Source organism: Ambystoma mexicanum, chromosome 2q, assembly GCF_040938575.1.
Source record: "Ambystoma mexicanum isolate Mex_15411 chromosome 2q, UKY_AmexF1_1, whole genome shotgun sequence".
NCBI lineage: Eukaryota > Metazoa > Chordata > Amphibia > Caudata > Ambystomatidae > Ambystoma > Ambystoma mexicanum.
The window spans coordinates 290,271,321-290,289,649 of NC_090924.1; positions in this window are offsets into that span (position 1 = coordinate 290,271,321).

The following is an 18,329-nucleotide window of genomic DNA, read 5'->3' on the forward strand; positions in this document are numbered from 1 at the left end:
TGCAGCGTTCGGTCAGGCGGTTCTGGAGAACATTCTTACTTCTTCTTAATCTTGAGGCAGGTTGTCGCAGCACCACCCGGTTGTCTTGATTGGTGGAATCACCCACAAGGATGGAGGAAAGGGGACAGGACATATGAGTAATTCAAGTTACTCTACTTAGTGACTGGGTGTCAGGTTTCTTGGTATTGCGCGAAGGTAGCACATACACCTGCCTCCCCGTTGGATCTTGGTGCCTGGCTTGTACACAATCTCAGGCCTCCATGACCCGTCGCGGAAAGAGGGTTAGGATCTGCTGGATTGGATAGGTAGGGGTGATTATGGAAACCGGATAGAGGATCAGGAAGAGGTAATGGGTGGGGAAGGGGATTCAGGGGATAGGTATGGCTTGTTGCCCCCCTACTGGGGTTCCTGAGATCGCTGATGCTCCGCCCACCCACTCCTGCCCACTGGCACACTATCCCCCCCAAAGCCCTGCCTAGTCTGGCCTTCTCCGGCCTTAGTAATTCTGCTTTGATACCCGACACATTATATTTTAGGATTCTCTGGTACGTTACTGGCATGCACTCACATTGTGCTGATTGTTTGAACTCACAACCGGCACACCTTAAACAGGTTCACTAGTAGATTGCAATCATATACCCACTGGTTACATGCAATGCGTTGGTTGTTGGAACTCACAAGCAACACACATTAACTAAAGAAACAAGATGGCACTTAGCTTTGTGTCGTGCAGCGGGGTACGTCTGCCATGAGCTGCGGTCCGAATGTTCAAGCCGTTTTGATCCAGGGGAGCACCGCTACAAAGAAATCAAAAGCACGTGTGAGCTTGTGTTGCGGAACAGTATAACAGAACACTTGACAAGCTACCAAAACTGCCCATTGGCGGTCTACAGCATGCAAATGCAGTCGATTTGTGGTGCCGGTTCTCCGCCACTCATTCTACTGTGCATCGGAAGTTGCTATCAGCTGTGAGCACATCTGTACTCCATACACTTCCCAATGCCTTTAAGAGTTACATTGCCCAAACACTGCTTGCGTTCTATTCAGTTACTCCCCAAACACAATGCTCCTCCCGAGAGCGCTGCCTTGCCCGAACGCTGCTTGCGTTCTATCCAAATAAACACTCCGGAATTAACCAATAGTCAGACTTGTTAGATAAAAGCACTTATCTGTTGCTGAATGCAGGGCCTGTAGTATTCGCAGGCGGGGAATGGCCCTGCGGTTCGCAGCCTGCAGGAGCCCTCCGAATACATGTCCTCTCTCTCTCTCTCTCTCTCTGGTGTTCTCCAGCACAATCTGGTATCTTCGATTGGTTGGGCGTTGTCCTAGAGGATCCCGGAGGCTAGTGGTCATGCGAGCCTTCTGGGAAATGTACTGGTCCTTTTCATGCCCCAGAGTTTTCTTAGTCCACACACCAAGCCCTTTTCCTGTACATAAAACAAAGCAGTGTCTTGAAATAAAGGTGTTTGGGTCTTTTAGACCTTTTTTTATGGCCACACTGCTGCATAACCCTGATATTGTCTGCTTGGCGCTTCCCACTCATGCTTGCCACCTGTGAGTCCCTGACACTGGGGTACTCATAGGGGGTGTAGCGAGGAAGCCGTGTCTCCAGGTGTCACAGGTCCTCTTATCTGTAATGCAGGAGCAGCACAAACTCATGCATTCCCGTAGGGTTATGGCACCTGCACTATAGTAGTACACAGGCTACTGTAACCCCTCAGGGATAGAGGGTTAGGGTCCATTGGATTGGATAGGCACAGGGAGGCAGGTTAACCAGAAGGAGAGTTAGGTAGAGGGTGTTGAAGGAAAGGGGTTTACAGAGAACATATTTCCATACATTTATCAACCCAACCGAAGTTGGTACTCATGCTCATGAATATTCCCCGTCGTCGGGCTGGGAATCCTTGGTATAAGAAGTCATTGGTGAGGAGAGAAGGAGAGTGTGGAGTCGAAGATGACCCCGAGGTTTTTGGCCATGCAGGTGGGAGCAGGAAGGAGGACCAAGAGAGGCCGGCCAGAGAGCAACAGGAAAGGAGGGAGCGGGTGTGCCGATGAGGAGAATCTCAGTCTTACTGGCATTAAAGCAGAGGTGATTGGCGGCACACCACTCCTGGATAACAGAAAGACAGTCAGAGATGAGAGGGTGGATAGGAGGAGAGTGAGGACAGGATGTCCTGAGTTTTAGAGACGAAAGGAGAGGCCAGTGCCGTGCAGAGTGCCTGGCAAGGGACCAGAGATGTAGAGACTGCAGCAGGATTGGCCTGTTTCTTGCAGATTTTAAAGAGTTCAGCCAAGTTGTTAGATGCCACATATTGCTTAGCCTGAGGGGTAGGGAGGGTGAGGTGGGAGGAGAGGAGACAGTGATCACTCCAGGAGAGAGGAGTGGAGAGAGGAACAGAGGAGATCAGAACATCCAGAGTGTGCTCTGCAGATTGAGTCGGGCCAGAGGGGAGAATAGTGAGTGAGAGAGTCGCAGAGGTCACAAAAGAGTACAGAGGAAGGAGAGGCGGGATCCAGGTGGATGTTGAAGTCTCTGAGAAGGGGGAGTTGAGTGGTCGAGGCCAGGAGTGAGGAGGAGAGGTCCGCCCACTCAGAGAGGAGTGCGGAGATCTGACCAGGTGCCCAATGGACAGTAGCCGCAGTGAGGGAATGGCTAGGGGAGAAAGAGAGCCAGCAGACGAGGCATTCAAAAGAGGAATAGGCTTGCGTAGGAGTGACAGAGGCAGGAATCCACTCGGGGAAGATCAGAGCTACACCACCACCAGAGCGGTTGGACGTGGGTGTGGAGAGGATCTTGTAACCGTCAGGTAGGAGCGTGTCAAACCTAGTGATACAGCTGGCCGTGAACCATGTCTCAAGTTCTTCAAGAAGGCGGCAGATAATCAGAGGAATGTTTGGCAGCAGAGCAAGAGTTAAGCGTGGCAATATGGAGACGGTTTCCACCCTTGAAGGACTTCCGGGGAGGCGTACAGATCAGAGGTACGCCCTTCGGAGGTGTAGAAGGAGGCCGAGAGGGGGCTGAGAGGGAAGGAGAAGGCAAGGTAGCCGAGGGGGAGGAAGAAGGGGGAGGCGAGGTAGTCACGGAGAGGGGACAGCAGGAGAACAAAGGAAGTTGATGAGGTGCGGGAAGCGTCTATCAAAGAGGTGAAGGTTGGCCTGAGGGCCTTGGACCAGGACAGTCCCAATAGAGTAAACATTAATGTTAACCTTAGAGGAATGTAAGGAGGCCAGGAGGGCGTCCCACCAGGTGCCACCATTAATGGGAGAGGAAGAGAAAGGAGAGAACACAGAGACCATATCAAGGGTCCATAGGTCTGGTGAAGGAATGGTGTAGGTGTCAGCGATAAGGAGGCTTGGGTTGGAGACCAGGATGTCCTTTGTAAACTTCTTCCTACCAGATTTAGTGAGGAGAGCAGGATAGTCAATAGAGAAGCACTTGGAAAAGATAGGAGAAACAGAGCATCATAGAGTAGGTGGGTGAGGTGGGAGGGCGAGACAATAGAGCAGGCACACAAGGCAGCGTGAGGCAAGCAAGTTAAGCAATGGGACAAGACAACAACAATCAGGATTAAAGAGAACACAGAATGGACATTTTAAGATTGGATGGAAAAGAAACCACCTAAATTTGAAAGTCCTGAATAGAGGGAGAAAGCACTAGGTTCACAATGCAATTTTAGGTACTCAACAGTCACATTAAATCATTAAAAACACCCGGTGGAAAACCACCTAAGTTGGACAGTCCTGAATTGAATAAACAAGGCTACTTAGCTCTGGCTTGTAGATGTAGTTGGGATGGTCAGTTCTGTGCTTGCATGACGTTCCAAGTGCCATCTAAGTAGATGGTGAAGGTACGCACTAAAGAAATAAAGGCTGAAATCAGTATGGCAGATTGTTAGTGCTCTGTTCATTTAAGATGGCATTCTTTTGATATGTGCAAGCGTCGCTTAGGAAACATTTGTCGCATAACTCACAAGCAGATTTATGCTTTTATTTTACATTAAGCACATTACATTTCTTCTTTTGCTTTATAGTCTCTACATTACTGGTTGCTGCAACACTACTACACAGTTTAGTCTTTACTTTACACCAAGGAGACAGAGTAATGACAAGCTTGCCCAAAGACGCTGCAATACCTTTAGTGAGCTTAATGATTTGCTCGTTCCCCTGGGCATAGAGGAAGAGCCCAGGAGTGTGTGAGGGGCTCCCACAAATACAAAAGAAATAAAGCATTATGCCAAGAGACTTAATGCAACCAATAAGAACGAGAATCTGATATCTACTGAAGATGCGAGGGGATCCGTGGGTGCCTCTTCAGAATGCCAGTTGTTAGATGACTTACACCCATTGTCGACCAGGGACACCACATTTCAGCCAGCGCAGAACTCAATACAATGTTAAGTACACGGCTGTTTCTTCTCCTACAAATACAAAAGAAATAAATCATTATGCCAAGAGACTTAATGCAACCAATAAGAACGAGAATCTGATATCTACTGAAGATGCGAGGGGATCCGTGGGTGCCTCTTCAGAATGCCAGTTGTTAGATGACTTACACCCATTGTCGACCAGGGACACCACATTTCAGCCAGCGCAGAACTCAATACAATGTTAAGTACACGGCTGTTTCTTCTCCTAAAAATACAAAAGAAATAAAGCATTATGCCAAGAGATTTAATGCAACCAATAAGAACGAGAATCTGATATCTACTGAAGATGCGAGGGGATCCGTGTTAATACCTAATGGAAAAATGCCTTATAAAAAGGAAATATGAAAATGAAAGTACAATTTCGAAAGATGATCTGGATACGGTTAGCCTTGTCTTAACAGAGAGTCCTTTACAAGATAGACTCTTGAAACCACCAGCAGTTAACACAGATCAAGAGGGAAGTAGATGGTTAAGGCACACACTAAAGAAACAAAGGAAATAAGTATGTCAGAGTTTAAGTGCTGTTCATTTAGTACAGCATTCTTCCGCTATGTGTAAGCATCTCCTTGGAAACATTTGTCGCGTAACACACATAAGCAGATTTCTGCTTTTGTCTTACATTAGGCATGTTAGATTTCTTCTTTTGCTTTACAGTCTGTACATTACTCGCTGTTGCAACACTAGAACACAGTTTAGTCTTCACACCAGGGAGACAGAGTAATGACAAGCTAGCCCAAAGACGCCGCAATCACTTTAGTGAGCAGAATGGGTTGCTTGTTTGTCTGGCCACAGAAGAAGAAACCAAGAGTATCTGAGGGGCAGTAGGTGAGTACCAGACCTCAGCCGGGAGAAACATAAGCCAAGCAACAGACTGAACAGTGACATTCAATCAGTGGAAGTACTAATTGCATATCACTTACAATGTTAATGCAATTTTGTACACTTCCAACACTGGAAGTGGAAATCTTGTAACTGTAGGTCTTGCTTGTTAATGGTTGTTGGCAGACAACTGAAATGCGCCCATCTCTTACATAGTTCACATTGTACCTGGTAAAGCAAACATGAAAATCAAGAGTAGTTGTACGTATCATTTAAAACAACATTCTTTAACATTCAAAGTAAAGGCGCTTACTAATTAGGAAAACACCAATGTAAGTTTCTTTGCATTTCAGTACACCGACAACTACTTTAGCGATAGATTAATGAGCACAACATGCATTCAAGTTACAGACATCAACTGTACCAATAATCACCAATAGATGTGTAATAAGTTATAATTATGTCCTAGCATCTGGCCTTTCTGTACTTGCACAAGTGATACTTTCACCACCGTTAAATACCATGATTTCAGGCCATTACAAATTTGTTCAAAGGCACTGACCAAACAGAAAACATTTGCAAAAACACCAATTATCCGAACAGGAAATTTTGACATAGCGTGCCACCCCTCCAAGGACAAAACCAAAATAGCACAGGGGACACAAAGGAAACCTTGACCTTGGTTGTCGTATGGAGGGCGATTGAAGAAAGTGAAGATGGGGTACACCTTCTACTCAAAGGCACAGCACACGCACTGCAGGATAGATTACGTGTAGCTCTCCAGAAGTCTGCTAGGCCACACGACGGGGATCTAGCTCGAGACTATCATACACTCAGATCACACACCCATAACCCTAAACCTGAAAAGAAACAGACGACCTGCCACGCCTCTGGGTAGCAAAATGGGCAAATTGGTCTAACAACTGTATGAAGCAAATTATCTGCCCCTCCTAGAAAGGCTCAGGATGAAAATGATAGGCAGGTTGGGGGAACCAGATCATAAAGCCTACTATGTAGCAAGTACAGGGGAGATGCCCCGAGGACTCAACAGAAGCACGCGGTGCAGAACTGACTCATGACACCAAGGACAAGAAAGCATGGAGATGACACTTGAGCACTACGGACTACCGTCAAGGCGGGAGTGGGTGGGGTGTACACGTTACAGTTGTATTTTTTTTAACGTAACTTTAAAGAAGAATATTTCAACTGACCATTGCTTCATCCAAGCAGTTTGAGTCAATGAGGTTACAAGCCATACAGTAGTCGTCAATGTTACCTGCAAGAGAGAAAAGTGTAACTGGGTAAATCACTGCTTAATTCTATAACTCGAGTGTTGATAATTTCTTGAATATACTCGTCTAAACAAACACATGCACATCTTTTTTAGTGACAGCACATTATTGTTGGCTACATAGGGTATGCCTTACACTAGAGGGAATCTTTACATTTTGTATAGAGGTTTGTACGGTCGGAGTAAATATAGCAGTAAAGAAAGGTACAAAACAATTAATTCCAGTTACAAATTGGGGAAACTTGAATTCAGACATGGGAAGATGAAGTCATCAGTACATGACAATTACATTACAGGAGACCACATTAAAAGATATGTTATGTGTACTCACTGGAATTCTGTATTAGCTCCATAGCAATGTGGTTTCTGAAGTCATCCAAATCACTAGTTTTTGTTGGCACATCTTTTAGATCTCCACCGCAAAGGTACGTCTCGGCAAACTGAGAAGAAAAGAAAGGACGTTTTCTGAGTTGGCAATTGCACATAAATGACAAATGTTGAAATGTACAGCACATTCTTACTTTCAAGATTAAAGGTCCACAGTTGAAACCATCCTGTTGCGTTTCATGTGTGCAGTGTTCTACTTTCCAGGAACAAGATGTTAGATTCTCTGGGAAGTGGCTCCTCAAAAAGTTTCTGTAAAGATAACACTACATCTTAACGCATATGCTAATTAATTCCACACCATTTAATAATGGTTTCACCAAATGACCATGTCAGAGGTCCCCGTGAATTTCAAAGCTTGCAGCATCACACTTCCTTTTTACTTATGAAACTCAGGATTTCATTTCAATTGAAGACGTAATGAAAGCAGACTGTTCATGTCACCATGCAATCTGCACATGTGGTGTTATGATTTGGCATGCAACATCTAAGTTACAATCATCTGGTGGCCTTCAGAATTTGACTCATATGCAAGTAGTAGATCATGTTTCCAAATAGGTTTTCCAGTTACAAACCCAAAGTCCTAACATGTCTTCAGCAGAATACCTATAAGTTATGTTATGTTACTTGGCACTTATATAGTGCCTTATATATAATTGTTATGACCTCAAAGCGTTGGTAGGTTGAACGCCCTCAGGAACTGTGGTTCAAGTGAGTCAAGAGAGATGGTGTTGTATGGTGCGTGTGTGGATCAGTTGTTTGTGCAGCTGGTGTGGTTGTTGTATATGAGCTGCTTTCTAGCAATAGGTGTGATGCTGGAGAAGTCAGTTGGATGTGTACAGTCAGGTGGGTGGACACTCAGACTGAGTTCCGGCTGTGTTAGGCCTGAGGAACGCCTATGTGAACATCTAGGCTGGAATGTGCTCAGCTAGTTGCATTTTATTAGGGTGATGGGGTGTTCATGGGGTTGTATTTATAGCTGTGTTCTAGTTGAATGATGGATGTATAGTAGAGTAAGAGTAGTGGTGGGATATGGTGGTTATATGTAGAGGCGTCAGATACAAGGCACGTGAACAGGACAGTAGGGACATACTAACAGGCGTCAATGTACTCCTGCAGTGGCCGCATCCGCAGCCTGCACAGTCGAATGAGGTAAATGCATGACAACATCATGCCGAGAAGGGATTTGATGGACCCACCCTTGCGATCTTCAGAGTCAACAACCGTTGCACCCTGCACAGGATGGCCACTATCCTCTCCTCCGATTAGAAGACCGTTCGGATTTCTTCTTACAGCTGGGTGACCAGGGCTCACCCAACTGCAGCCACTTGCTCAGCCGACAGCGACGGTCCTTCATGGTGCGGGGCACCATATCCTTGCAGAACGCACAGGCCTCCTACAAGTGCATCAGGTTGGTATGCATGCAGTAGAGGCACAGGGGAGTGCCCATCGTCTAGGAAAATGTTCTGTAGTCCACATCCCAGGAAAATCCTGAACAGAGGTGTCGAGTCTCCTCTATCTTCAGCCATGTCCACTATAGCACGAGAACTCCTAACACTTGAACGTACGGTAAAAATCTGAAGATGGATGCCAGAGGAAGGGCTTAGTTAGAGGGCAGTCGTTGGCTGGGGGCAGTATGACCCAGAGCTCAGTCATTGCTTGTTAGGAGAAAGACAGTTCAGAAATGAAACTGAAACATATTTTTTCTTTAACGAGGATTCCCAGCCGGGCGACTGGGAATATTCATGAGCATGTGAATCCATGCCAGAGAATGGTTTTACAACATAATCTACTTAATTTACAAATAATACTTACCTCCAGTTTTGCAGAATCCTGCGACTGTGTTGACCCTCTTCCCCCATTGGATCAATTAGAAGAAGGTTTCTGTCCTTCAAGGCAATAATCTGCACATTAAAAAAAATGTATGTTAGGGATGCACACACCATACACACTAACTAGTGGAAACAACTCCACCGCCCTAATTTGTTTAAGATTAAAAAGGAATTTTACCACAATCATCCAATGATTCCCAGTATTGTAGGGACATAACAGCTCATCACTGTTCTGCAGTGGAAACTGAAAATGGGGAAAAAAGAGTTACAGTTCATAAATCACATTACAAAAAATGTGTACATATTTTCTTGTTGCATTGCCACCCGAGCACAGCATGTGAAAGTGAAATACCTTTTTGTACGAGGCGTTTCTGTAGCGTCCGCCAAGTATACCGGTTGCTACACAGGAAGAGATGGCCTGGAACTTTACTTGTTTCACACTGAGTACATTAAAAAAGGTTTAGAAATTCAGTTCCCTATCATGACCATCTTCATTTCAGCCATGTATTTTGTGGTCAATAAAGTAACTTTTACAAATTACATCTTTTAGGCAATTCATTTTTAAAGGTGAAAGAAAGCCTCAAACTCCACTGTTATGCATTAAATCTCCAGTTCATTAAGTTGATCCTCTTTTATCACTGAAAACAATAGTATTCAAATATCAATGAGGGAATGGCTACAATATAAATAGAGATGCTGGCAAACCGGCGCTCCGCTGCTCCTCGATTTATCAGCCGCTTTTGACCTTGTGGACCATAATACCCTCTGCCATCACCTCTCTATTGCAGCCAACCTCTCCTCCAAAGCCTGTGAATGGATCACCTCATTTCTACAGGAAAGGGCTATGAAAGTTCTCTCATACTTTCACCCAGTCACATCACATGTGGAGTGCCGCAAGGCTCCTGCATCACGCCTACCCTCTACAACCTCTTCACGAGACCCCTTTTCAACCTTCTTGACTCCTTGGGCATCTCATACACAAATTATGCTGATGACACCAAGGTGCTCATTCCCCTCACGGGTGATTACGAACTAGACAAGACCACCCTCAACTCCATCTATAGCACCATCCAAGCATGGATGGCAGAAAACTGGCTGTGTCTCAAAAGCGACAAAACTGAGCTCCTGCTGATCGGCTCACCTACCATCTTGGCTAACCTTGACAAAAACGACTGCTCTTTCACTATCGACAATTTACCCATAGCGCGAGCTTACTCCCCCCAAAAACCCGTACAAAATTAAAATGTAATGTACTTTTACGAATAACTTCATACAAGAAACTAAATTCAAAATGATTTGCAATGTACGTACTCTAATGCGGGTTGCATTTTCAGTATCAGAACATGCAAATAGCCATCGATAACCTATATAAAGATAGAGAAAATGTCATATTAAGTACCTATCACTTTTACAATATTTCACACAAACAAATACAGATGTGCACCGAAAGCTTAATTCACTTTCACCTTCTCTTTTATGGCGCAAATAACACAAAAAAATATGATGAATATTTTTTATAACCTGACTGTAATTAGACATCTTTATTCATAATAATTTTACATCAGCATATCTCAATTTTTGTGTGCACCTATCGATTTGATGTTTTTTACCCTCATTCTTTTCGCTATCCAATTCTTTTAAAGTAGCAATGACCTCAGAATTCAATAAACATTTTTAAATCTACAACAAAATCATAACACAGAAAAGCAAAAACACACAACCTACCTCATCTGAAATCCATCCTCTGTTTTGTAATATGTGTAGGGATGTATCGTAGATCTTGTGCGGCCCAACCATTGCTTCCAGACGAGGTGGGAAAGATGTACTGCTACAAGGCTTGTCTGAGAACGGAAAACAAATGTATTGGGTGTACATGTTTTGCATTACCTTACCAAGGAACAAAAGAAACATCAGCATTTTGCATTTGATTGGCCATACAGTAACAGAACCAGCAAGTTGGGGCATTGACAACCCCAGTTAGCTAGAAAATGTAAACTCACCCCCTTCATGTTTTACACGTGTGCTAATCTCTGTTTCCAATGATTCTATCTCATCCTCTCCTGTCTGCATTTCCTCAGCTGTGTTGCTGTCCTCTGTATTACCTGGAACTTGCATATCCTGATGGTCTGCAGCTGTGCTATCCTGCTGAGTCACTTTGTCTCTAAACAGCTTTATATGATTAATATTAATCATTTTCCTCAAGTCTTGTCCTTCCATTGTTGTTAGGTACACTTTCTTTCCCTCCAAAGACCTAATTATGTAAGGTCCAAGGCACTTAGTTTCCAGTACACCACCTTTGCGACTTTTATTCCTGGCATTCAATAAAAGTACCTTGTCACCAACGTTCACAGGCATATTTCTGCTCCTCTTTAAAACTCTTTTCTTATAAGTGTCCTGTTGAATACGTTGGGCAACACCAACATTCTCTGCTACTCTTGCTCTAGTTTCCTTTCTTTTTACATCTTGCTCTTCTTTGCCTTTAACGTAATCACTCTCTTCTGCCATTATGATCTGATCCAGCTTAAAATAAAGTATTGTTACACAAGTTATTTAGTACTTTATGTCAATAGTTAATGATGTATAATAAAGACATGCTACAAATGGTAATCAAAATGGCAAGGTTATTTGATGCAACAGCCCAGATTAGGCTCACTGGCCGGGACGGGTACAGTGAAATCAGCAGTCTCGCTGAAGCCAAATCAAAGCAAATGTGCTGCACTTGACTCACTGCAGCATTACTTCAATGAGTCCCATATATGTGCTCGTGGTGCAGCCATACGCACTGCCACTGTACGCCTGATCTTGTCCTACCAAACTTGCAAGGAACTTCTCACTTTGTAAAGTACAAAGGTGATACATAGCACCACTGAAGAGAAGGATGACAGTAAATTAATGCAACACCAATGCTTTAACCTGGATGCCCTACAAACATTCTTTTGAACTTTGTTCTCATTTACGATTAACACCCATATCGTTTTAATGTTAATGTTCAATTTGGAAGTCTTACTCCAATATAACAGAAGTATTAGGTCAAAAGTGGTTGAGGGTGGGGAAGGGAATCGCCTTGCAAGGGATGGTGGGGTAGGGAATATGTAAAAATATGATATTTTCAAAAGGCACCACAAAATAAAGCCGGGACTTAAAGGTTTTTTTGTGTTCACTATTTAAAATGCGGTACTGTGACATAGAACTAATCACAGGACATGGTACAAGTTTTTGAACAATAGGTTTCAATACAACATGGTTCTACTTACAGCGTAAGTGACAGGCAATTCACATGGAAACACTGCTTCGCGCCCATACATTAGTTGAAAAGGAGTGAAATTGGTGGAGCTGTGCTTCTTGCTTCGCAACGAGAAAACGATGGGTAACAGAAATTGGTTCCAATTATTCTGCTTCTCATTCACTACCTTTAGGAGAGCCCTTCGGTGGAAATGAAAAGAAAACATTTCAACATGGTTTTAATATTTGCATTTTTTTTCTTGTTGTACGACACATGCAGTATTCACTACAGTAAAAACATTGAAAAATGTTCACTCCCTTCCATGTTCGATGAGCACTAAAGAAAGACACAGGCATCCCCAGTGAGACAGAATAAATGTTCCTTACAGAGACCATCACTGGAAGAGAATTAATGAAATACTTCCACAATAACTAGCCAACCACTGCAGTGAGAGGTCCACATCATTCTCACCCCACACTGCCATCTGACCGAAACCAATTCTTGACCTAAACTCATCATTGTACCTTGCCTTGCAAAACCCACAACTAAGAAAGGTTCACCTATGTATACTGTTTCACCATCTAGTCATCTCACAGGAGCCATGGAGCTCTGGCTATCCTGCGTTACTGCCTTTCTCTCCGGTTAGGGAGGGGGATCCCCACCATGTCACACCCCATGACCACCACTGGCCGCTATGTTGTTTTGCCTTCCTAAGGGTGAAATGGTTGCGAAACAACAATGGGGAACGTATATTAGATATTCCAAACCGACCAGAGATTACCTTTTGATGTTGTGGTTGGTTTTCTCATCCAATCCATTGGTCTGGGGGGTGATAGGCTGCTGCCACGCTGTGTTCTATTTGTAAGCTTTTACATAAATCCATATTTAACTGCAGTGGAAACAGAGGTCCATGGCATAGTTAATGTTAAGTGCTACGTTTGGTTCAACTGTGCACAATGGAGTTAAAAAAAACTATTAAACTCCTGTACATTTGTGATATAAAATCTTTTATACAAATAAAAAAAAATTGATTCCACTGGATGGACTCATAATACACAAATGGAAATGGGGAAGGGCCATGGTTCAATGGGGAATTACCGCCCCGCCAACCTTGGAATGGGGTGGTAATTCCCCATTGAACCATGGCGGACCCGTTACAACACCGGGACCAACCATGGTGCTAATAGCGCTATGGTTTAGCGCTGGTGTTGTAATGAGGGCCAATATGTCTATCTGGTACTACCAAACCGGTTCATACACTACTTACCCGATTTACAAATTCTGTCCCTTGATCCCACAAAATCCTTTGTGGGCAACCTTGCTCTTATGTCATGGTAACAAGATTTTTCGCTTCCTCCACCGCAGACTTTGATTGCAAAGGATATGCATACACCGATTTTGAATAATAATCAGTAGAAGTCAAGATGTACTGATAGCCTTCAGGTGTACGTGGGAGGGGACCAAGCAGATCAATCCCAACCAGTTCCCAGGTTTTGGAAACCTACATTTGGGAAAAACATAAATGCAATTAGCAGATTTCATGATGCAGATAACACAAAAAGTGTAGGATGCTTTCGTTGCATTTAAATGTTTGAGACATCTTTGCTAATCTGTATTTAGGAAACTCTGTTCATTAAAATGCAGCACATCAATGATACGGGCCCCAAGGTAATAACCGTTATAGAGTGGAATTGAAACTGCATAATTGAATTGAAGCTGCATAATAACAAGATGGACACAAGTTAGGTGTAGAAAGCACATTTAAAGATTTTAAAAAACGCTGCAAGAGACATGCGACTGAAAGATGGATAGCTCTCCAAATCGTTCAGAAGAACACATTATTAAACTTGGTAAAAGAGATGGAGGAACACCATAGGAGAAACACAGACAAGTAGAAAGATACTAACTGGGGTAGCAAAAGAGGGGGGCATCAAACAGGAAGGGGAGACAGAATAAGAGAATAGCGCAAGAGAGATAGATATTAGTACCAAAAAGGAGGGAGCCACAAAACACGAGGGACATAAAGACCAAGAGAGGTTTGGAGGGAGAGGCAGACTAGAAGGGAGATACAACATAGGACAGAGTAGCAGGGAAGAACCACAATAGGTGGGAGAGACAGAAATACAGAACCACAGGTATGGATGACGACTAAAGTAAAGGGAGATACTGCTACCATTAATATTGTTAAAAAGTAATTCTTTGGAGGTTGGTCCATCTTATTTTTTTACATGACTTTACCTTTATGCTGTGTAGGACAGGATCCACATTGAAGATGTCACTATCTTTCTGGCATTCTTCACAAGTAGATACCTTGGATGAAAGGGTAAAGTTACTTCTCCACTAAAGAGCTATAGATGGAAAAGGTAGGCGAAAAGTTGCTGGTGTACTTCCACTCTCTATTTTTGTACTAATATGCATTCACTGAAACCTTGATATTTCCTTTTCCATATATTCTAGTACATTAAGTAATGTATGCACCCTACATACTAACCAAATCAGTATTAAACGTTAGCGCAATGCACTGCTACTTCACTATCCACAAAACACTACAAAATTAACTCATAAGTGTCAGACTTACAACGTAAAGTTTATGTATATATGCACGTCATAAAATAATAGTAACAAAACACTTACCCATTCATCAATATGATTGGACATGCCTAGCCAATAAAAACGAGAAGACAAGGCGTTTCTCGTTTTCACCATGCCTGTGTGGCCACCAGATCCTAAAGCATGAACTTCTCTAAATACTTTCATTGCTTCTGCCAGGCTAGTCACAACTTTCTGCATCCTGACTTTCGATGATCGGTACAGACTCCCATCTAAGTACAGAGTAAAAGGTATTAAAGCGATGAAAGAGTAGCCAAGAAATACATTTTTTGATGGTGCCTTCAACTGAAACATTGTGCATCATAAAATTACTCAAGTTCACGTGCTACAATCAATATCTTTTTGCCAGTGACATTCTCAGGCAGACTTAAATGTACTCGATGTTGTCCTAGTCTAAAAAATGGCCGCAAACAAGATGGTTGCCTGATTTCTCCAGCCCCTGTGCTGCATAAGTGAGGAGTAATAGGGGAGTAGTTGAGCCACTACCTTGGTGGTTTAGCCATTAGGCCCGAATCTTCCAAAATGGGTGGCCGAATGCCGCAAGAGGAAAAAGGGAGGTAGGGAAACAAGAAGGGTGGAGGAGGGAAGGTGGGACAAAAGAGGGAAAGAAGGAACAAAAAAGGGAACGAGGGCCAAAAAGGGAAAGAGTTGGACAAGGGGAGCAGAAAGACGGGTGCAGGGGGGGAGCTACATGCAGTACATCATCACAAATGGATCGGAGTAGGGGGGCTTCCACGATGGGACAATAGTTAATTGGAAGGTAGCGACATTGAACATGAAGGGGCTAAACTCCACAAACAAAAGGTCTCTCACTGGGAAGATACTGCTGAAAGTCAAACTGGCAGTGCTATTCCCCTCAGGAAACACACTATAGAAAGGGGATGGAATACAGTCTAAAAAGGCAAGAGGTGGGAGAAACTTACTGGGGCTCCCCATTGGGGATGAGGGGAGGGGAGAAATCAAAATGTGCTCTAATATGTTGAAAACAACAGTAACGTGTTGTGAAGATGTAAAAATATCTAAAAAATACAGTTAGGATTACCTGCATTTGTCCAGCCTAAAAACACTATTAAACAGATGCCAGGTGTGTTTTTTTCAACATTTCACTTGCCTTTGCAAAAACACGTTTTACTAGATACTTTAAGGATGTTACATATGTTATTTGCTTATCACAAGAAATCCCAAAATAGTCCACTTGCAACACATGATCACTCTTTCAGTACTCATATTGGTGCCACACATGCACAGCATGAAGGCAAACATTTCCAATTACTTACTTAAACACATAGGGCCTCATTAGGAGTTTGCCGATAAGCGTAAGCAAAATTGGAACTCACCCTGAATTGTGAACACGCAAATATACCCACCTTTTACAAAGAAATTGGATGCATAACGTTTCAGGTTCAACCTTTGTGGGCCTGTAAACCCATCTGGAAAAACTTTGCGACTAAAGAAGTTCAAAACGTCTCCTATTTTTGCTTCAAAGTTTACAAAGCTGTAAAACAATTGCCAGGGTGTCACATCATTTTAAAAAATGTCTGCATGCAGTTAAAACAATGCCATCACAGAAATTAAAATAGGTCAGAAAAACAATCCAAAGCCGGGATATTTTTCTCAATTGCTATTAGTATGATATGATATGGCATTTATAATGCGCAACGAGCCAAGGGAGGGGAAACAGAAGGAAGACAGAGATAACAATCCTAGTAGGCCAGGTGAGATTGATATCGCACAAGTGCAGGGAAGGGGGGAAAGGGGGGGAAGTGCAGAGGAAAAGGGGAGGGGGCAATGCAGAGCAACGGATAACAAAAAAGATACATAAGACCATAAATAAGGACAATAAATAAGTGGAAGTGTCACCAGCTGGTAGCAAGTGCAAAGGTACGTGCAGACATCAGGTGTCAAGTGTCAGTAGGGCTACAGAAACAGTCTGAATGCAAGGGTTGCCAGGGGGCAGTACAGGTATGCAACTGGTCGCAAGGGAACATGGGCACAGGATCATAAGGTAGCCAGGTAACCAGTGCAGTTTCAGATTCAACCAGCACATCAGCAGGAACAGGAGGAGAAAAAGCAGAAGCAAAGAGGAAGGTCTCGAGGAGCTTCCGAACCCGGAGATGGTTCTTCTCAAGTTTCAGATAGGCTATTCCGGAGGGATGCCCCAGCAGAAGAAAAATATCTACCACCAACTCACTGCCTGTAGAAGCGACTAACCCTGAGGGTGTTGGACGAGGATGAGCGAAGAGCTCGAGAAGGAAGATATTTAGGAAGAGAGAATTTAAGGTATTGACGACCCAGGCCCCAGAAGGCCTTGTGAACAATGCAGAGGGTTTAAAACGTTATCCTCGCCGCCACTGGGAGCCCGTGCAGACATTTCAGTCCTGGAGAGATACGATCCCTGGGCTTAAGGCCAAGGACAAGTCTTGCAGTCCTGTTTTGGATGAGTTGCAGAGGGCAGAGAGTAGAAGCAGGCAAATTTAGAAAGAGGCTGTTGCAGTAGTCCAGCCTAGAGAGAACCAGAGCTCTGGAAACAGAGAGCTTCTGGGGGAAGGAGAAGAAAGGAAGAGTATGTCTAAGAAGGTGCGGCTGTAATAATCATAATAATCATATAATAATGAGTTCTGCAAGCATCACCAGCCCATCAACGGCACAGGGGTAGAGCGTTAAGGCCCTTGATTAACTCAAGCATGTAAGTCATATACCAGGGTGTTAGCAGCCTCTGAAGCCCTCTGAATATGAAAGTATTGCAAAATTTCACTAATTAATTCAATATTAGTAAATGTTCCCTGATCTGTCATTGCCCTGTATATAAGTGGTTTACACCCTGTGCACACTACCTATTGCATTACTGTATTACATACGTGCTGCCAAGGCATACCTCTGGTGTACAGTCTCTACGTTCTGGCATCTTGCTCCGGAAGCTGGCTGGGTTTCTTCCAGGGTCGGGACAGAGAACTGAGGCTGCAGATCATTCTCTGAACTACCACAGACATTTTGGAGACTGCCCTGGTCTGTAAGAAGAAATGAATGAAGAGTTACATTAACACTTTCATTCCCAACAAGACCATCTGTATAGTTTTTGAAATACCAAAATAAATGCAGCAATTAATAAAGACATTACACAACAGAATATGTGTCAAGGCCAGTGTCAGGTTGGAGAGCTTGGGAACCGCTGCAGCAACGATACAAGGGATGGCAACATTTGGCTTGATAATGTCCCCTCATCCCCATCCCCTCTCCACGGCAAGCTGCTTTGATTAACTTGCCTGCCAGATCCCTGTATCGCACTAAAAAAACATCCATAACATTCCACCTCATAGTAATGACTCGGATTCATCCACACTCACCATGCCCACTTACATGGTAGGTATGCATTTCTTAAACATAAAAGATCATGAACACTGCACAGAGCAATAGCTTCGCTCAGATATCTGTCACTGATAATTAGCACTACCATTCAGCTAAATGAAAACATCATTAAATATCAGTGCATTTAGCAGCCTGTTAAGAGTGTGGGAAAGCTTACTGGCGGTGTCATTAGCATCCGAGGTCCCCTGCATTAGGCTCTGCTGAAACGACATCCTTGCAAAAGATAAATACTGGAACGATCTCACTTCTTGCTATTTCTTCACTCGCACTCTCTGTTGAACTGGGGAAATAATTCGATTAACACAAAGTACAAAAGACAGAAGTACAACACCAGAGTAAGTTAAAACAAATTCCCACAGTCAAAAGTCCTCTCCCGT